This window comes from Schistocerca americana, chromosome 11 (assembly GCF_021461395.2).
Source record: "Schistocerca americana isolate TAMUIC-IGC-003095 chromosome 11, iqSchAmer2.1, whole genome shotgun sequence".
NCBI classification, from domain to species: Eukaryota; Metazoa; Arthropoda; class Insecta; order Orthoptera; family Acrididae; genus Schistocerca; species Schistocerca americana.
Window position 1 is genome coordinate 91269409 of NC_060129.1, and position 22935 is coordinate 91292343.

At 41.4% G+C, this 22935-nt stretch overlaps 1 long non-coding RNA gene across 1 annotated transcript in view; it reads right to left on the minus strand.

Annotated features, from left to right (window-relative positions):
- Window positions 1-22699, minus strand: part of LOC124553579 — a 39076-nt gene extending 16377 nt beyond the window's left edge. The window contains exons 1-3 of the long non-coding RNA XR_006968064.1: window positions 22626-22699; window positions 8899-9028; window positions 8728-8775 (exon numbers count right to left, since the gene is read on the minus strand). This is a non-coding gene — a long non-coding RNA (uncharacterized LOC124553579). The remainder of the gene's footprint in view (window positions 1-8727; window positions 8776-8898; window positions 9029-22625) is intronic.
- Between the last annotated feature and the right edge of the window lie 236 nt (window positions 22700-22935).

A 22935-nucleotide genomic window follows, 5' to 3' on the forward strand; every position in this document is an offset into this window, starting at 1 on the left:
TTATGTCTCTTAATTACACTCACAAACGAAGTTATTTTGGCGTTTTGTGAAGTATATTGATTTAAATGTCTCTTTCTACATATATTAGTAGACATGCTTTGTGGTGCTTGGCCCTTAAATGTTCCTGTCTTCCTACGAGCTCAGAGATACGTGTTTCATAATATTGTCTCATAGTTGCCTTCGTTTCATATGTATCCCTGGATAAGCACCCTCCAAAGCATTACGTTTCGTAGCCCCGTTACTTACTTAAGGTTGAACTTTCGAGTTATGCTGAATATCAAGTATGCACTGTAGTCCCACTCAAACAATGAAGGTGTTTGTGTTCAAATTATGTTTATTGAAGTATTTGCGGAGACATAATATTTTTTGTTTTCCGTGTGGTGCGTGCATGAATATTTTCCTACCTGTGAACAGGCCACAAACAGCTATCCATGTGAGAAGCAAGGATCTGCGAAATTTGCCCCTGAGCTTCGTTGATGGCCACTGCAAATGTGACTTGCAATGGGAACAGTAAACGTTAGAATTTTATAAGGCATATCTGCCTGAATCATTGGGTTGTGGGCAAGAGCAAATATTCTCCTGTAAATTTTCCATTTAGAACTGTAGCTTCAACGATATTGTTCGTCTGTTTCATAGGATGCCTGATGGCGTTACTAAAATGGTTATGGAGAACGATAGGGAGGACGAATTCCAGTGTTTACCGATGCAATGGACTCCCAGCAAATCAAACGAAATCAAGAATTCAGTTGGCTCTTTGACAACCTAGTCTTGATTCATTACAGTATAAAAAGACTGATGCATTGCCACTTTTTATGATATTTCGTTTTGAGTGATGAAATTCTTGGCACTGAGATCGTTGATTTTGGCTGCTAATATGCCATGTCCACCGAATCACAGATGATTTTGGTAACTCTGCTTGGAAGTAAGGAAAACTTTGTGAGTCATTTCGACTGTAATACACTGCGCGGATTTATCGATGGATGTGCAATCTAAGAGCTGCTCGTTTCCCCTCAGATCTTTTAATGAACGATGAATACCTTACAATGTATACTTGTATGCATTGCCACTTTTTATGATATTTCGTTTTGAGTGATGAAATTCTTGGCACTGAGATCGTTGATTTTGGCTGCTAATATGCCATGTCCACTGAATCACAGATGATTTTGGTAACTCTGCTTGGATATAAGGAAAACTTTGTGAGTCATTTCGTCTGTAATACGCTACGCGGATTTATCGATGGATGTGCAATCTAAGAGCTGCTCGTTTCCCCTCAGATCTTTTAATGAACGACGAATACCTTACAATGCATACTTGTGGACTGTACTATATTCGTTCCTTACAACAAGTTGAGGTGGATGGAGTACGTTACCTGTAACAGAATTCTTATTGATATTGTGTGGTGACGACCCAGGGACATATTCAGTGGCAAGTTCTACATTAAATGTGGTGTTTGGCCACCACCCCAAAAGAAATACAACACTTCCACATGATGCGATTTCGAATGTAAAATTTTTAGTGATGGTAAGTAGTGGGATAATGGGGTGCGTTGGACACCTTTCATATCAATCTGATATCTAAGTCAATGAAACTGATCTATTAATAACCTATATCGCCCATTCCCATCCCCAGATAACATCATTGGTTTTCCCCACCTGGCTCATGCATCCCCACCCACTCTCCTTGCCCATCTCCACCTGCCCTTTCTGTGAGAACTTCGAACGTTGGCGGGAAACTCAGAATAATGGTAGGAATTTCATTGCCCTAAGGCTTTGCTGAAGCCACACCCCAACTCCTCCTCCATCAATTGGTGGGAGATTCAAATCTGGGTGGAATCTTTTTCTCTCAACTCACGAGAACATAATTGGTGAGACAAGATCAGTCTTTGGTGAGCTGCCATTATGGAAGCATCATGATGTGGTTGATCAATATGATCAATGTGAAGGACAGAGTGGCTTTCAATAGCTGTATTACATGTAGGCATTCGAGGTAGGACTGTAGCCACAGTTCACTACAAAGGGGAGAGAAGACTATGGTAATCTAAGGCTGTAGAAGGAAGGAGCAAAAGAATTCGCTTCAGCAGAATGTGGCAGCATAGTGGGGTGGAGCCAAGGTGGATGTTTCAAATGATAGAGCTCATTTGCATGAGCAGACTGTTGAGATATTCCATGTGAAGCATTCAGTCATCCAAAATGGATGTGGCAGGTTCAGTTGTATCAGTGGAAGCGTATCTGTATGTGCAATACACAGGGTGGTCCAGTGATAGTGACCGGCCAGATATCTCACGAAATAAGCGCCAAACGAAAAAACTACAAAGATCGAAACTTGTCTAGCTTGAAGGGGGAATCCAGATGACGCTATGGTGGGTCCGCTAGATGCCGCTGCCAAAGTCAACCGGATATCAACTGCGTTTTTTAAAAATAGGAACCCCCATTTTTTATTACATATTCGTGTAGTACGTAAAGAAATATGAATATTTTAGTTGGACTACTTTTTTCGCTTTGCGACAAATGGCGCTGTAATAGTCACCAACATATGGCTCACAATTTCACACGAACAGTTGGTAACAGGCAGGTTTTTTAAATTACAATACAGAAAGAAGGTATGTTTGAACATTTTATTTCGGTTGTTCCAATGCGATACATGTACCTTTATGATCTTATCATTTCTGAGAACGCATGCTATTACAGCGTGATTACCTGTAAATACCACATTAATCCAATAATTGCTCAAAATGATGTCCATCAACCTCAGTGCATTTGGCAATACGTGTAACGACATTCCTCTCAACAGCGAGAGGTTCGTCTTCCGTAATGTTCACACAAACATTGACAATGCGCTGACGCATGTTCTCAGACGTTGTTGGTGGATCACGATAGCAAATATCCTTGAACTTTCACCCAGCGAGGTGGCGCAGTGGTTAGCACCCTGGACTCGCATTCGGGAGGACGACGGTTCAATCCCGTCTCCGGCCATCCTGATTTAGGTTTTCCGTGATTTCCCTAAATCGCTCCAGGCAAATGCCGGGATGGTTCCTTTGAAAGGGCACGGCCGATTTCCTTCCCCATCCTTCCCTCACCCGAGCTTGCGCTCCGTCTCTAATGACCTCGTTGTCGACGGGACGTTAAACACTAATATCCTCCTCCTCCTCCTTGAACTTTCCCCACAGAAAGAAATCCGAAGATTTCAGATCCGGTGAACGTGCAGGCTATGGCATGGTGCTTCGACGACCAATCCACCTGTCATAAAATATGCTACGCAATACCTCTTCAACCGCACGCGAGCTATCTACCAAACATCCATCATGTTGGAATTACATCGTCATTCTGTCACGCAGTGAAACATCTTGTAGTAACATCGGTAGAACATTACGTAGGAAATCAGTATACATTCCGGCATTTAGATTGCCATCGATAAAATGGAGGCCAATTATCCTTCCTCCCATAATGCCGCACCATACATTAACCCGCCAAGGTCGCTGATGTTCCACTTTTCGCAGCCATCGTGGATTTTCCGTTGCCCAATAGTGCATAATATGCTGGTTTACGTTACCGCTGTTGGTGAATGACGCTTAGTCGCTAAATAGAACACGTGCAAAAATTTTGTCATCCTCCCGTAATTTCTCTTGTTCCCAGTGGCAGAACTGTACATGACGTTCAAAGTCGTCGCCATACAATTCCTGATGCATAGAAATATGGTACGGGTGCAATCGATGTTTTAGCATTCTCAACACCAACGTTTTTTTGAGATTCGCGATTCTCGCGCAATTTGTCTTCTACTGATATGCGGATCAGCCGCGACAGCAGCTAAAACTCCGACCTGGGAATCATCATTTGTTGCAGGTCGTGGTTGACGTTCCACATGTGGCTGAACACTTGCTGTTTCCTTAAATAACGTAACTATCCGGCTAACTTGGATGATGTCGTCCAGGATACCGAGCAGCATACATAGCAAACACCAGTTGGCCATTTTGATCACAATAGCCATACATCAATACGATATCGACCTTTCCCGCAATTGGTAAACGGTCTATTTTAACAAGGGTAATGTATCACGAAGCAAATATACCGTCTGCACTGGCGGAATGTTACGTGATACCACGTACTTACACGTTTGTGACTATTACAGCGCCATCTATCACAAAGCGAAAAAAGTGGTCCAACTAAAACATTCATATTTCTTTACGTACTACACGAATATGTAGTAAAAAAGGGGGTTCCTATTTAAAAAAACGCAGTTGATATCCGTTTGACCTATGGCAGCGCCATCTAGCGGGCCAACCATAGCGCCCTCTGGTTTCCCCGTTCAAGCTAGAGGAGTTCCGTTCTTTGTAGTTTTCTCGTTTAATGCTTATTTCGTCAAATATTTTGCCCAGTCACTATCAATGGGCCACCCTGTATTACAATGATGAGCATCAACTGCTTATCCATTTCTATCTAAGAGCTGCTGGTGTCTGAGCAGGAGGAGTTTAACAGCCATGTTTCAGGAAAGCACGCAGCCAAGTATTGCGCCCATAGCCTGCTACATGCAGAATGGAAAAGAGTTGTACTGGATGAATGCCTGAAGAAGAAGAGTAATACTGTCCAGCAGGTAATGGCTGTGCTGCAGAATATTGCCAAGATGCATTCTGCAAGTCATGCAGAATGTTGCTGTTATTATAACTGCTTGCCATTTTTGAAAATCACAGTCAGCAGTTTCCACCTCACTCAAGATGTCTGCCTTTGATCCAGAGGATCAAGCAACTGGTCGAATTCACAATTATACCACAAACTGGGCTCGAAATTGGCGGTAGCCAATAGGAACCCACAGCAGATCATATCAGGGATATAAGCTGGGCCCAGCATCTCTGCAGCATCAGTTGCATTCACTCAGGCAGCATGAAGCACCAGCTGAGAACGTACAGCGCTGTCCAGCTGCAGCAGCAGCAGAACAGGAAGAAGCTGCGGAAGAGTAAGTGACATTTTCTTAATGTCCATGTTAGCTCTCATTGTGAGAAAGACGAAGTCTTTGTTCTGCTATTGTCGCTATTAATTTATTCTTGGCCTATCAGCAGATGCGGCGTCCTCCAGCCTGTCATAACCTGCAGCAGTGACACCATCCGGCATGTTGGGACCCGTGTCGGAACCTCCAGCAGTGGCAACATTCTGGGAACTTGCCAGACAGCTGGTCAGCTTGTTGGGGCAGGAGAATGAGCTGTCATTGATGACTGAAGACACCAAGTCAGGCCTTGACCCTCAGAAGTGCACAAGCGATCCTAAACAGCATGACATGGGTCAGTACTGGATCACAGAAAACTCAGTTGATACTGCATGGAAAAAGTGAGAATACAGTGGATGAGGAGATACCAATCAGACTCTGTGCACCGCTGCTGTTGCCTTCAATGTATAATTTAACTGCTACTGGTTTGAGCTCTGGACACAGAATATGCTCCTTCTTTTTCTAATGACGTCAGAAATTGTTTTCTCTCTTTTTATACAGTTCCTGCTTCGCTCGATTTCTAAATTGACCGTCTTGTGTTCTTCGAGGTCCTAGTATTCTCGTGAGAATCTCTCGTTCTATCATTTCTAGCCTCTTGATCACTCCAGTTCTTGCTGTTTCTGCTGCATAGAGAGCTCCAGGGCGGATCCTTGTTTGGTAATGTTTCAATTTTTGCTTTTATCGAAATATTCTTCTTATTTTAGGTGTTGATACTTAGTTTATATGCTAAGTTCATTCTTTTTATTCGTGCTCCGATTGTTTCTTTTTAAGTCACTTCAATTCCTATCCATTCTCCGAGGTATTTGGACTCCCTTCCTTCTGAATTTTCCCTCCTCATACGGTCATCCATCTAGGAGCTGGCGTGATGTTTGTCATATATTGTGTTTTCTCGATAGAGATCTATAGTCCTGCTTTAGTTGACTATCTCTGCAGTTCTTTGGTTTGGTTCACTGGCTCATCAAATGATTCGGGCAAGATCACAATGTCAACTGCGAATGCTAGACAGTCTACCTGTACACCTTTATTCTTACACCCCAATCGTATTCCACCCAGTCCTTTCACTTCTTGTCGCCACTCACTAATCACCTTATCGAGCACACAATTAAAGTGCAAAAGGGAGAGTCCGTCTCCCTGTCTTACCCCGGCTTTCATCTTAAAGACCTCTGACAGCTTTCCTCTGAACTTGACGTTGGGTGTTGGGTTGCTTAGGGTCTCTTTCACCAGTTCACTGGATTTCCTATACAAACTCATCTCCCCTAAAATTTGGAACAATGTGTACCTGTCTACAGAATCATAGGCTTTCTTGAATACGAATGTACGCATGAACTTTTTGATCCTCTGTTTTAATAAACGACTGTCAGTTTTAGATTCAGGATCTGCTCCGCACATGATCTCCCCTTTCTGAAGCCTCCTTGGTACTCATCAATTTGTGGATTTAGTTGATCTTCCAGTGTATTTAGCAGTGCTTTCGAGAATACTTTATAGTTCACAGGTATTAAAGAAATTTCTCTGCAGTTTCCATGTTCCGTCTTATCGCCTTTATTTTGTATAGGATGTGTTAGTGCCGATGCCCACCCTCCTGAAAGCTGCCCTTCTTCCCAGTTTTTTCGTGTAATTTGTGTTGGTTCTGTGATCTTCTTACTAGGATAATATTGGGAAAGTGAAGCTCGTCTATAAAGGAGACGGCGTGTAGAACGCTAGTGCAACCTATTCTTGAATTCCGATTGAGTGATCCCCACCAGGTCCAACTGGGGGAAGACACTGACGCAACTGAGAGGCGGTCTGCTAGATTTTCTTCCGGCAGGTGCGAGCAGAATGCCAGCATTACGCAGATGCTTCCTGAACTCAGATATTCACTATGCACTTGCCCAGCCCTCCCCCCCCTTTTGTATGATTCTACGCTTGGTCTTTTATAACAATCAATGATGCTGTCATGTAAAGTGTTTTAAATTCCAACGATGTTTGCCACAATTTATTTTATATAACTGGCCAATTGTTAAATATGATTGTGATTCACAATAATTTATAACTCGTCTTTTATAATTGACTATGTGTCACTATGGTATCTTGCATGATACCATTTTATGTATTCTTATTTAAGCCGGCTTTTTGCATGCGCACTGCGAAATTGGCTCTTCACGCCATATAATGTAAACACCGGCATCGTTTGCTCATTTCAAAGATATTGTAACCAGTTGGCACAATAAAAAGTCCCCCAACATGTTCCCACCACAGATCACATGATGGAGACTGGGATGTTTTTATGATAGTATCTGACGAGCCTTTCACTTGTGTTTGTTTCAGTGGCTACTTAGACACAGTGTAGTGAACTTTAAAATCAGCGATTTGGTCATCCATTTCGTTCCACAACAATATCATGTGAATGAGTCATGCTAACTGCCAGTAAATTAGCCGATTACTCAAATTTTCTCACATTTACTTTTGACAAAATTGGTTTATATAAGAGAAAATACGTAGTTTACGCGCTTTCTGCAAGGCACTGTTGCACAAATTTAGAGAACGACTCCAGTAACACGACCATAAATTTCGCGTAAAGATGATGAAGATAAAATGCGAGATATTTGGTTCACACAGAGGTCTTTACACGGTCGTTCTTTACTCGTTCTATTGGCAAGTGGTAGTGACTAGTAGTGGCATACAATAACTTCCGCCAGTCACCGTAATGTGGTTTGCGGAGTAGGTATGTAGATATAGACGTATCTATTAAGTGGGTCAGGACGTCAAACGGATGACTTGGAGCAGGAGAGGCACCACAGGATATTTTAATTTTCACTGTCTATACTTTTACAAATAAATTCATACAAGTTTGTCAGCATGACCTGGAAAGATTCAGGATTCGTGCTCATTCCATTGTTTTTTTTTTGGCATGTCATATTTCATCAGTTCTTCACTTACTATTGGCTGCATTTGTTGCTATAGGTACACTTTCCTTCGTAAGTAGGAGAGATTCTTGATGAATTTTGGACAGCATACATACTATACTTCGAGGTAAACGAAACCCTTCAATTTACTTAATTTATGAGAAAATGAGTGAGCTGTTACATTTTAAACTTCATGTTTAGAAAAAAAAACTCAAATTTTGTAGTTAATTATCTCAGATTTTACCACAGTTTTTAATAGATTAGGAAACCTCTAGAGTTTCATGCACCTGTAAATATGGTTTGTATGCTGTGCAAAATTCATCGAAGAATCTCTTACTTATTAAGAAAAGTGTACCTATAGCAACAAATGCAGCGAATAGAAAGTGAAAAAAATGATGAATCTTCGGATGCAAAAAAAAATATTTTATTATGTTTTGGAACTTCCACTGCTATGAATGTGAATCCTGAATCCTTCCTGGTCATGCTGACAAACTTTAATGAATGTATTTATAAAAGTACAGATAGTGGAAAATAAAATGTCCTGTGGTGCCTCTCCTGCTCCAAATAGGCCCGTTTCACGTCCTGCTCCAGTTAAATGAGCCTTGTTATTTTTTTTAATGTTTGGCTCGCATCATGCACCAAATGTACGGCCTTGACGTTTTGCTTCAGTAAACCAGGATCCTGTACGACCCGTGTACATGCTGGGAACGACTTATCCTCCCATCAGGCGAAACCAATGATACCTAAATAGAACTCTCCTTCCCGGTACTTAGAGTGTCAGGAATTTTAAATGGAAGTACAGAGCCGTATTCGACCCCAAGTTAATATACCCTCTCTCGATGTATCTAGGATTAATGAAATAAAATATTACCTTGATTGTCATTTTCTGAACTGTAGACTGTGACTTCAGGATCGGATTCTGAAAAAGCAATTGATTCAAATCTCAATGGAAAGATAGAACATGTATTTCATTACGGATTATAAAATAGTTATTCATGATCATACCATACATATTTTAGTTAACAAAATGTAAAAGTTGTACCTGTAATGGAATCTGTGTCACTGGAGCCAGCAGCTAAGACTACCGCCACAAAGAAGCAGATAAACCAGCTGCAGCTTCTGCACGACATAATGCTGGGATGCAGTAATTAGGCGAAGTAAAGAACTTCTTCCTAAAAATCATAAAATTTTCAGACACTTGTACAATCAAATATTTTGTAAATAAATATAATACAAAACTAATTTTGTTGCTCCAATCTATAATGTGTAAATTAATGTTCCAATCTATCGTGGATAGCATCATCTTGATATCACTTCGTTCTGTTAAATGTATATACTGGCTCATTCAGCTAAGTTAATTCCTTAAAATATTTCAAAAACCTCTAAGATATCGTAATTCTGTTTACATCTGATCAAGTACGAGAAAGTGCTGTCTATTTGATTTTAGAGGGATCAGTACCAACTTTGCTTTAACGAACGAAATTGTAGTTCATGACACTAAGAGCTGATGTGTCGTGTAAAGCGAGAGAGGGGTGAGAGTGTGAGAGTGTGAGTGTGTGCCCCAGACGTCGGCTTTTACTGGCTAAACGAGCCTTACGGAGGCAAAGACGGGTCAGTGGGTACCTCCAACAGTGGTGACGGCGGAAACTACGGTCTTAGGAATATAACAGCGACTACTGAGTGCTGACTCGAATATGACTGTTGCAATCTCCTAAACACAGCATACGTTTTTCGTTTTTGGTATTAGGTGCATTGAGCTGCCACCTACAGCCAGGTACTCCATAGCGACCACAGTAGTCATTTATACATAGTGAGAGCGAAGAATTTGGCGCTCCGCAGAACTCACGGACTTCGAACGTGGTCAGGTGATTGGGTATCAGTTTCGCCATACGACTCTAAGCGAGATTTCCACACTCCTAAACATCTCTAGGTACACTGTTTCCCATGTGATAGTGAAGGGGAAACGTGAAGGGACATGTACAAGACAAAAGCGTACAGGCCGAAGTCGTCTATTGACTGTCAGAGACCACCGACTGTTGAAGAGGTCCGTAATGTGTAATAGGCAGACATCTATGTGGGCCATCACATTCCAAACAGCATCACGATCCACTGCAAGTACTATGGCAGTTAGGCGAGAGGTGGGAAAACTTGGATTTCACGGCCAATCGGCTGCTCGTAGGCCACACATCACGCCGGTAAATGCCAAACGACGCCTCTCTAGGTGTAAGGAGCGTGAACATTGGACCACTGGACAGTGGAAAAACGTTGTGTGAAGTAACGAATCACGATACACAATGTGGCGATCCGAAGACAGGGTGTGGGAATGGAGAATGCCTGGTGAACCTCTGACAGCCTATTTAGTGCCAACAGTAAGATTCCGAAGCGGTGGTGTTATAGTGTGATCGTATTTTTCATGTAGGGGACTTGCACCCCTTTGTTGTTTTGCGTGGCACTATCACAGCACTGACCTGTAATGATATTCTAAGCACTTTCTGGTTTGCAAGTGTTGAAGAGCAGTTTGGGGATGGCGACTGTCTCTTTCAGCATGATCGAGCACCTGTTCAAAATGCACGGCCTGTGGCGGAGTGGTTACACGACAATAACATCCCTGTAATGTACTGGTCTGCACAGACGCCTGACCTGAATCCCACAGCACACCTTTGGGGTGCTCTGGGACGCTACTTCGTGCCAGGCCTCACCGACCGACATCGACACCTCTCCTCAGTGCAGCACTCCGTGACGAATGGGCTGCCATTCCACAAGTAACCTTCATGCAACTGACTGAACGTGTTCCCGTGAGAGTGGAAGCTATACTCAAGGCTAAGGGTGGGCCAACACCATATTGAATTCCAGCATTATCGTTGGAGGGTTCCACGAACTAGTATCTGCTTTCCAGCCAGGTTTCGGGATACTTTTGACCACACATTGTATATATAAACAGGTTGTACATCAAGTCAAGGTACCACCCAGAGTGGCCGATCGGTTCTAGGCGCTTCAGTCTGGAACCGTGCGACCGCTATGGTCGCAGATTCGAATCCTGCCTCGGGCATGGATGTGTGTGATGTCCTTAGGTTAGTTAGGGTTAAGTAGTATAAGTCCTAGGGAACTGATGACCTCAGAAGTTAAGTCCCATAGTGCTCAGAGCCATTTGCACCAGCCAATTCCTGGCACACTTTGAGTTATTTATTGCACAATAACCAAACATTTAACTAATATCATACATATGTCATCTTGAACAGATACTTTGAAAGTTTATTTTCATGTATAATTTGCCGATAGTTAGCGCTAGTCTCAAACATGACGAGTTCAGATGCGGAGCGAGCTTTTTGTGTGTTGGAGCTCGACAAAAACAAGTGTGCTACGTTTGTTCAGCGGATGTTTAGAACCAAGTACGGTAAGAAGCCACCAACAAAAAGGGCCATTTACCACTGGCACAACAAATTCGTTACGACGGGTTGCTTGTGCCTGGAAAAGCGAAGCGGACGTCCCAGTTTGCGTGAAGTGAATGTGTAGTGACATTCATAAAGAGTCCAAATAAATGGGTGCGTCGTGCATCCCGTGAACTCGAAACGGCTCCAATGACAGCGTGGAAAGTCCTGCGACAGAAGCTGTCTATGAACCCACTTAAGTTGGAATTACTGCAGAAGCTCAATGAAGACGACAAAGACAAGCGTTTTGAAATTTGTTCGCAGTTGCATCCGTGTCTAAGGGTGTGAAGTAGAGGACGAATGGTTTTTGGAAAATATGGGGCTACGAAGCACTATTGAAACTAGGCCTACGAAAATTGGTGTTTGGTGTCTCAAACAGAAATAAAGAAATGTGTCTCCGAGCATTTTGGAAATGTATCCCCTATAATGATGAAATAGTGGGGAGAATAATTTTTTGAAAATAAATCATTATTGAAGAACTACTAAAGTATTTTTGAAGTTACGTCTATGAAAATTGGTATTTGACTTCTTAGCTACAAATAAGTGTTTCAGTGTTTTAGGAAATACAGGGGATAAACACCTACATCTTCATCTACATGGTTACCCTGCAATTCACAATTAAGAGCCTAGCAGAGGATTCATCGAACCATTTTTATACTACTTCTCTACCATTCCACTCTCGAATGGCGTGTGGGACAAAGGAAAACCTAAATCTGTCCGTTCTCTTATTATATTTTGATGATCATTTCTCCCTACGTAGGTGGGTGTCAACAAAACATTTTCGCATTCGGAAGAGAAAGTTGGTGATTAAAATTTCGTAAATAGATCTCGCCGCAAAGAAAACCGCCTTTGATTCAGTGACTGCCACCCCAATTCGCGTATCGTATCAGTGACACTCTCACCCCTATTGCTCGATAACATGAAAAGAGCTGACCTCCTTTGCACTTCATCGATGTCCTCCGTCAATCCTACCAGGTAAGGATCCTATACCGCCCAGCAATATTCCAGCAGAGCACGGACCAGTTTAATGTAGACTGTCGCTTTTGTGGGTTTGTCGCATCTTCTAAGTGTTCTGCCAACAAAGTGCAGTCTTTGTTTAGCCTTCCCCACAATATTATCTATGTGGTCTTTCCAATTTAAGTTGCTCGTAATTGTAATTTGTAGGTGTTTAGTCGAATTGAGAGCCCTTAGATTTGTGCGATTTATCGTATACCGAAAATTTTTCGGATTTCTTTTAGTACCCGCGTAGATAACCTCGCACTTTTCTTTGTTTAGTGCCAATTGCTACTAATCATCTGTAGATCATTTTGTAATTGGGATTGATCGTCTGATGATTTTACTAGACGGTAAATTACAGCGTCACCTGCAAACAATCTAAGGGGCCTGCTCAGATTATCAGGAACAGCAGAGGGTCTATGACACTAGCTTGCGGAACGCCAGATATGACTTCTGTTCTACTCGATGATTTGCGGTGTCTCACTACGAAATGTGACCTCTCTGAGAGGAAATCACGAATCCAGTCACACAACTGAGTCGATACTCCATATGCACGCAATTTGATTAATAGTCGATTGTGAGGAACGCCTCCTGGAAATCTAGGAATATGGAATCGATCTGAGATCCCTTGCCGACAGCACTCATTACTTCATGTGAATAAAGAAAATGGTTCAAATGGCTCTGAGCACTATGGAACTTAACTCCTGAGGTCATCATTCCCCTAGATAACTTAGAACTACTTAAACCTAACTAATCTAAGGACATCACACACATCCATGCCCGAGGCAGAATTCGAACCTGCGACCGTAGCGGTCGAGCGGTTCCAGACTGAAGCCCCTAGAACCGCTCGGCCACACCGGCTGGTAGGGAATAAAGAACTAGCTGTTTTGCACAAGAACGATATATTCTGAATCCGTTTTGGTTATGTATCACTAAGTCATTTTCTTCAAGGTGATTCACAATGTTCGAGTACAGTATAGGCATGCTCCAAAATCCTACTGCAAATTGAGGTCAGTGATAAGGGTCGTTAACTCAATGGGTTACTCCTATTTCCTTTCTTGAGTATTGGTGTGACCTGTGCTACTTTCCAGTCTTCAGGAACAGACCTTTCGTCAAGTGAGCAGTTGTATGTGATTGCCAAGAAAGGCGGTATTGTGTCTGCATACTCTGAAAGGAACCTGACTGGTATACCAGCTGGACTGGAAGACTTGCCTTTCTTAAGCGATTTGAGTTGTTTAGCTACATCTAAGATATCTACTTTTATGTCACTCATACTAACAGCTGTTCTGGAATCTTAACTTCATCTTCATCCGTGAAGGAATTAAAGAAAACTGCATTTAGTAACTCCGCTTTGGTGGCATCATCATTGGTAACATTTCTATCGCTATCGCACAGTGACGGTATTGACTGCTTTTTGCCAGTGTTGTACTTCACAGACGACCAGAATCCCTTTGGATTTTCTTTCATATTTTGAGACAATTTTTCATTGTGGAAACTATTAAAAGCATCTCGCACTGACGTTCCCACTAAATATCGAGTTTCCGTGAAACTTAGACAGTCTTGGGGATTTTGCGTTCTTCTGAATTCGGCATGCTTTTTATGGTACATCTCCAACAGTGTTCTGACGTGTTATGTGTACCATGGTGGATCAGTCCCGTCTCTTATTCAATTATACTGTATGACTGTATCTATTGCTGTCGATACTATATCTTTGAATTTCTGCCATATCTGGTTTACGCTTACATAATTAGCTTGGAAGGAATGGAGACTCTCTTGGGAAGCCATCAAGCGAATTTTTATCTCCTGTTTTAAATAGATATATTTTGCGTTTATTTTTAGTGGTTTTTGGGTGATATGGTTTTGAGCCTCGCTACAATGATCTTGTGTCCATTAATCCCTGTATCCATCATGACGCTCTCTAATACATCTGAATTATTTGTGGTTAAGAACTCAAGAGTGTTTCCGCAACCATTTAGAATTCGTGTGAGCTCATGAACTAATTGTTCAAAGTAATTCTCAGAGAAAGCGTTTAGTAGAATTTCGGAAGATATTTTCTGTCTGCCACCGGCTTTGAACATGTATTTTCACCAACAAATCGAGGGTAAATTGAAGTTTCCACTAATTATAACTCTATGAGTCGCGTACTTATTTGTAATGAGATTCAATTTTCTTTTAACCGTTCAGCTATTATATCATATGAGTCGGGGATCAGTAGAAGGAGCCCATTATTATTTTGGTACGGCTGTTGAGTATAACCTCTAACCATAGTAACTCGCAGGAACTATCTATTTCATCTTCACAACCAGATAAACAACTACCAACAGACACAAAAACACCACCACCTACTTTATTTAATTCATCCTTTCTGAACACGGTTTACGCCTCTGTAAAAATTTTGGCAGAATTTATCTCCGCCTTAGCCAGCTTTCCGTTCCTATAACGATTACAACTTTAGTGCTTTCTATCAGCGCTTGAAGCTCTGGTACTATTCCAACAAAGATACAACAATTTACAACTACAATACCGACTGTTGCTTGGTCGATTCTTTGCGCTTTATCCTTTGAGACTGGAGCCCTTTTTGACCTTTCCCGATACCGTCTAACCTAAAAAACCGCCCAGTGCACGCCACACAGGCCTGTTACCCGTGTAGCTGCTTCTTGTGTGTAGTGGACACCTGTTTAGCGGAAACCGAAACCCCACCACCCTACGGCGCAAGTTGAGGAATCTGCAGCCTAAACAGTCGTAGAACCGTCTGAGCCTCTGATTCAGACCCTCCACTTAGCTCTGTACCAAAGGTCCACAATCAGTCCTGTCGACGATGCTGCAGATGGTGAGCTCAGCCTTCATCTCTCTAGCAAGACCGGCAGTCTTCACCAGCTCAGATAGCCGCTGGAAACCAGAGAGAATCTGTTCTGATCCACAGCGACACACGTCATTAGTGCCGATATGAGCCACCACCTGCAGTTGGCTGCACCCTGTACCCTTCATGGCATCCAGTAGGACCCTTTTCACATCTAGAATGACTCCACCCATACACACGGAGTGCACAGTGGCTTTCTTCCCATCCTTAACTGCCATATCCCTAAGGGGATCCATCACCTGCCTAACATTGGAGCTCCCAATGACAAACAGTCCCACCCTCTGCGCTTGTCCGGACCTCTCAGGAAGACCAGCCACTGCTACAACAGGCGAGGCCACCCTTTCTGGCTCAGAAGTACTTTCAGCAGTGGGCAGTACCTCAAACCTGTTAGGGAGGCATAAGGGTACAGCCTTGTGGCCTACACCAACTTTTGCCTTCCGCCCAGAAATTCGCGACCCTGCTACAGTTCGCCAATCATCGTCAGGCAAGTGTCGACCGGCAGGGACTTCCGAATCCGAGGGAGCAGTGGCATCAGAGATCCCAGGGGATGCTACAGGTTCCAGAGGCGCCAAAGCTCTCACCTAGTGTGTCTCAATGTCACCGCGGCCCAGGGCAACAGCCTGGAGCCTGTCGACCATGGCCAACACAGCTTCCAGCTGTTTACGGACAGTGGCCAATTCTCACTGAATCCGTACACAACAGGCGCAATCTCTGTCAATCCCAAACAATTTTCTCCTCTCTTTTACCTCACAAGCCGTTCAGAACAAACAGATGACTGACGACTACGCGAGTTTACACTATACAGGTACTAAAACGCTATGCTAGAATGATATTTCACTATAAAAATACAGCAACCAGCCACTTTCCTGTATTTTTATAGTGAAATGTCATTATCCACGACCACGGAGCTCAACAGTCCAAATAAAAGGACAAATTGCTATGCTAGAACTCTCAAATACTATAATAAGTTTGCAATTTGTGAATTAAACTATGCAACTACCCAAAAATAAATTAAGAAACTATGATAGAAATAAGTGAGCTAAGAGTATACGACTTGCTGCTGGCTGCTGCTTATCCAACAGCGGCAGGGTGTGTTTCACAATTAATTTCTGCAAGATAAATATACGAAAACATGAATTTAGATACTCAGCTGTAAACAAAGCAACCTCTTTATCGTTCTAGGAACTAACCCATAGGGGGCTACAGAGAGGATGGAAGCTTTTATGGAAATATTTCACAATGCAGTAATTTTGGAAGCTAAATCTATGAAAAGTTGTATCTGACTTCTCAGTCAGAAGTCACAAAAATTCGTGTTTCACTCTTTTTGGAAATTAACCTACAAGGGTGTGAAATAGGACCAGACTGAGTCACTGACCCATCATTGCCCAGCCCAAACCACTAAGGACAGAAAGTTTAAATTTGGGGAGCGTATGGATCTCATATTGTAGGAAGTGGTTGTTCGAAATTCGACTCAAAAGCGGGTGAAACAGTGGATGAAAATATTACAGTTAATAAGAATTTGGACCTCTGGTGTTTCAATGCCGCAGTTCAGACTCAAGTGACTGCTGTTTTTACCACAGCAAATGGTGAGCCACTGTTCGGAAGAAATACTGTGTGTATTGTAAAAAGAAAAACAATCTCATTTCTAGATGCATCACTGGATCCATTAGTACATCCATTATTATTTCGTAATGGGGGCACTGAATGGTATACTAATTAGTTCCATAATACCCCAAATACGTCCACTGTGAGACAGCCTCGAAATAAAGTTACTATGTTGTCTTTCACATCACTCACAAGAACTACTTTAATAGTGAATTGTTGATATGTATGTATATATTGAAGGTAAGAGACTCCGTTTCATGAGGCAAAATTTATAATAAGTTATGTGATCACATATAACTAAATCCGAATGATAATAAATAGTGGTAGAAGAGTTATTTTGCCTTTTTTATTTAATGGTTCTCCAAAAAATACCGATCACAACTATTTTGGTGCAATGTCCATTGTTCAAAATTTCGGTAAACTTTCATTATTTGCTAAAATGACTTTCCTTCCTAAATGGTCAGAAATTATTTATATCATTGATCGACATGAATCTGCTAATTTCTTTAAAAAAGTTGTGCAATTATTTAAGGCTAAATTAAAAATTAATTGATGCAATACTAATGAAACATATTTTCTGCAAAGTTCAGACCATCATTTACACAAGCGAATTAAAAATAGATGGTTGTCACATGCCTGTATTTTAATCACTTTATGTGAAATTGATAAAATAGTAGATTGGCGATACTGATAAAGTTATACTTGCAGAAATTCCAGATATTCAAACACACTGTAAACTATTTAAACATATTGCAAAACATATGGTGCATGGACCATATGGTGCACATAATAAAGGTTCTATTTGTATGAGAGGTGGCAAATGCACAAAAAAATTTCCTAAATATTTCTGTGATATCACTTGACAATCAGTTAATGGATATCCACTGCACAGATGGTGTGATAATGGTGTTAGTGTTAATTTTCGAGAGTAATCTCTTGACAATCGTGACATTGTATTATTTAATCCATGTTCACTAGCCAAATTCGATTGCAATGTGAATACTGAAGTTTGTGCTATAGTAAAATTGTTAAATATATTTATAAATATGTGCATAAAGTGTATGATAGTGCAGCTATAGAATTAGGCAGTCAAAGAACTCACAGAAATGAAGAAGTTCAGATTGGTGAAGTGAGCGATTTTGTGAACTGCTGTTATGTCAGAGCAATTGAAGTGGTATAGAGTAATTGTGAATTTCCATTCCATTTTCAGTTGCACCCTGCATTAGGCTTGCTATTTATTTACAACATGCACAAAATGTTTACCTGAGATTCGGACATGAACGGGATGCACTTGAAAATGCGAAAACAGATTATTATAATTCCTTGCATTTAATGAAACTGATTCACCAGCGAATGTTCACTGTTTTACTGACATTCCTATGCACTATGTTCAGTTTGATATAGAAAAAATGGAAGGAAAAAGTACATGGGGGTGATAAAATTATTGCCTGCATGTATGAAGCATGGCAATGGCCTTACTGCAGTGGATACCCCGGTTCCCGTCAGATCACCGCAGTTAAGCACTGTCAGTGGTGGCCAGCACTTGGATGGGTGACCATTTAGGTTGAAATGCGCTGATGCCATTTTTCGGGGGTGCACTCAGCCTTGTGATGACAATTAAGGAGCTACTAGACCGAAATATTAGCGGCTCTGGTCATCGAAAACCATCATAGCCAATTGTGGTTTGTGGATGGCGTGAGTTAATTTTAAATATTTTAATGTATGTAGTATATCCCATAACTTGCATGAAACTGGCATGAATGTTTAAATGAAGCAAAAGGAATTGAAACCACCAAAGCAAACACATCACTTATTTGGTGTAATTTGTGCACTGAAAGTAGCAGCAAATGCTTTAGTACTATGGCTTGAATTTAGAATATTTGTTTGCGAAAATTGCTTAAAGGAGTACAATGAAGAAAGTTCTTACAGCAGAGTACAATTAGAAATTAATGATATTGTGAATGATTACAACTGGAAATATCAATTACTTGAATTTTTTGTACCAACTTTAATACCAGAATTTCCTTATGTAGATATCTGAGATCCGATCCTTAAAAAGCTACAATTCAGTGAACTTTACAAAAGAGCTAACTGTTAGTAGCATTTTATAATTGCATGTGTTATTTGTGGTGTTTAGTTCCATGACACTGGATCAAATGTGTTTTGCCTAGACCTCTTGTAGGTTGTGGTAAAATGATCACACAAATTGAAATTATTCCTAAATTGCATTTCCTGAATCTTCCTTGCACCACAACAGCCTTAAGTAGCATAGCTTCAGCTCTCCTAACTGGAGGTAGAACCTAGTACAATACATTCAAACTATCTAACACAATTTTGGAAAATTCAGTGCCCAATCCAATATCAAACAGTAACTGTGATCAACACATTAATTCATGTTTATTGTAAGGTTTCCATGTGTTGACTTCAAGTATTGAACCTTATAATGCATTATTTAGAGATGTGGTACAGATGCGTGTAAAAAGCATAAAGCTTTAGGAGGTAAAACAATTGTCTTATGTGGTAGGGTTGAGTAGTTTGGGGGAAGAGACCAAACAGATCACTATCATCAGATTAGGGACAGATGGGGAAGGAAGTCGGCTGTGCCATTTCAAAGGAACCATCTCAGCATTTGCATGGAGCGATTTAGGGATATCAAGGGAAACCTAAGTCTGGATGGCCGGATGCGGCATTGAACTGTGTCTTATGTAGTGATTTTCGATAAATTTTTCCAGGTGTTCCACATGGTTCACCTGTAATCAGGGCTATGCTACATGAATTAGAGTTCCTGGACTTTTTGAAACAAACTGATAAGAACCAAATAAGTTATATGACAATATTACTGGTATACCACAGTCATTAGTCCCTGATAAATATAATTTCATTGATGATTGATGATTGCAATCCATCTTAAATACAGTAATTCTACCACAAAAAATTAATACTGTTGTTGTTGTTGTGGTCTTCAGTCCTAAGACTGGTTTGATGCAGCTCTCCATGCTACTCTATCCTGTGCAAGCTGCTTCATCTCCCAGTACCTACTGCAACCTACATACTTCTGAATCTGCTTGGTGTATTCATCTCTTGGCCTCCCTCTACGATTTTTACCCTCCACGCTGCCCTCCAATACTAAATTGGTGATCCCTTGATGCCTCAGACCATGTCCTACCAACCGATCCCTTCTTCTAGTCACGTTGTGCCACAAACTTCTCCCCCTATTCAACACCTCATTAGTTATGTGATCTACCCATCTAAGCTTCAGCATTAAATTAATACTGTCCCATAGTAAATAATGATATACTCAGTGCTATGCTAGGTGAAGCAAAGATTTATCACATCTATGATAAAGATTTCTGATAATGAATACAAAATTAATAACTACTAACCAGTACAGTTTTTGAATTTTCCCTCTTTAAGTGGTTTGCTATGATGCAAATTACAGTTAAAGTTAAGTACATTGCTCTTCTCATTTGAACTAAATACAAAATAATGAGTAATTGAGGGATGAAAAATGCATGCCAAATGTTTATATGTATAATAATGCTATTGACTGACAAGTTTTATTTGGAATCACAGAAAATAAGCAAATTTTGGTCCACGTGTATCTATGGCTGTTCGGGTACTATTTGACCTTTTCAAAGAAGATGATTCTGAATTATTCCTGCATTTGATATTACTGTTAATAAATTACAAGGACAAGCAATCGAAGTAGTTGGGAGTTTATTAAGACAAGCAATTTTTATGTATGGTCCGTTATATACAGCAACAAGTAGAGTCCGATCATTAAATGGTTTGAAATTGTGTATTTGTGAACATAGTGATCATAGATATTTAATGAATGATGAAGGAATATTTACTATAAATCTTGTACTATAAATTTTCAGTTGGTTGTCTTGAGTACATAGGAAATAAATATCCAAATTATCCATTTGTTATAGGTGGAGACTTTAATCTGGCATCCATTGACTGGGATCTACCTTGGTACAAACAAACAAATTAGGAAGTTGCTGAGAAAGCAGAGAATTTTGCACAGTCGTTTTGAATGTAGTCACTGCCCCGCTGACAAACAGAAATTATGCGAAATGAAAGCAGCTGTCTAAAGGTCAATGAGAGATTCTTTTAACGAAAGCAATATTTTATCTGGAAATTCTAAAAATAACCCCAAAAAATTTTGGTCATACGTAAAATCTATGAGCGCTACAAGTAATTCAATACCTTCTCTTGCTGACAGTGCTGGTAGTGTAACTGATGATGATAAACAGAAGGCCGAAAATATAAACCTACCTTTCAAAAACTCATTTACAGCAGAGGACTGCAGCACCATTCCCCCTTTCAATAATCGAACAAACGTAAGGATGGCTGACATAGTGTTTCGTGTATCTGGGATTGTAAAACAGTTAAGATCCTTAGACGCCAGGAAGGTATCTGGCCCAGACGGTACCCAAGTAAAATTATATGTTGACTATACTACAAGAGTAGCACCATTCTTATCCATCACCTATCAGAGATAATTGGAACAGAGGAACGTTCCACAGGACTGGAAGAAGGCCCAGGTCATAGCAATCAATAAAAAGGGTAGAAAATCGGATACACATAATTACCGACCAATTTCAGTGACATTGATTTGTTGTAGAATCATGAACATATTTTGCGTTCATACATAATGTACTTTCTAGACTCTGAGAAGCTCATCTGCAGAAACCAGCCCGGTTTTAGGAAACAGCGGTCATACGAGACACAACTGGCCCTCTTTGTGCATGATATACAACAGGCTCTAGATGTCGGCTCTACTTTCGAAAGGCGCTTGAGTCAGTTCCGCACTGTCGCTTGCTCCAAAAAGTGAGCGCTTACGGCCTATCAGATGACATATACGGTTGGATAGATAGTTTTCTAACGGATTGGTAGCAGTATGTCGTCCTGAACGGGTGACCTCAACAGAAATATGTATAACATCAGGTGTGCCCAGGGCAGCGTAATAGGTTCACTGCTTTTTACGATTTACATAAAGGATCTGGTTGATGGTATTGACAGCGGCATTACACTGTTTGCCGATGATGCTTTAGTCTACAGAAAAATAGTGTCACACGAAAGTTGTGAACAAATCAATGAGGATTTGCAGAAAATAAATGCTTGGTGTAATGACTGGCAGTTATCTCTGAATATTAGTAAGTGTAACCTACTGTGTATAACAAGGCGAAAATCCTCATTAGTGTACAAAATAAATGTCCAGTCTTTGGAAGCGGTAACATCCATCAAGTATCTGGGAGTGACTATTCGAAATGATCTTAACTGAAATGATCAGATTACACAAGTAAGTGGCAAGGCGAACTCTAGATTGCGGTTCCATGGTAGAATCCTGAACCGATGCAGTATTTCAACAAAGGAAATAGCATACAATACGTTAGTTCGTCCGGTCTTATTGTTCGTCTGTGTGGGACCCTTACCAGCTGTGCCTGATTCAAGAGATTGATAATGTCCAAAGAAGAGCAGCAAGGTTCGTGACTGGTACATTTAGCCATCGCGAGAGCGTTACATATCGCACGAACTTACATCAAAATAACATTCGCCTAGAAACCTGTTCGAAAAACATGCGACACGTGAATATTGCTAGTGGCGCTATTATTTAAACTGTGCTTTAAAACTGCACGACCAGAAGTGAAAGGATACAGGGATCAATCACAAGAGCTGTGGTGCTACAGGTCGTGGAGAGAAGTTAAGAAAAACAGAAAAAAATCTCCATTCTTTCTTTGGATTCCCTCAGTTCCACTGTCACCACTTTTAAGTGTGTGTAACATAGAGAACAGGAAACAGGAGGCTACTAAGTCGAGTGAAGTGAGAGGCAATCACAGCGCACGGTGGTGACAGAAGTACGTGGCCACTCACCAGACACGTCCCGCGATGCAGCAACCAGCGCAGTGGCGGTCGGTCGCGACTCCCGCCTTTTGTCCTCCTTCCTCCTACCTGGCCACGGCTGGGCCGGCCCCCGCCTCCTTCGTCCGCTGCCTGCCCCCTGCTCCAGCCGTCGCCCCCCCCCCCCCCCCACGGCCTCCAGCATCGGGCGTTTGAGCAACACCTCACACCACAGCCGCCAAGGCCACGCTGATGATTACTACAATTGCTCTCCTCCGCATTGTGAACCGGCGGGCTCTGCCGATGCGACTCCGTGGCGGCCACAGACTTGCCCACCACGAAC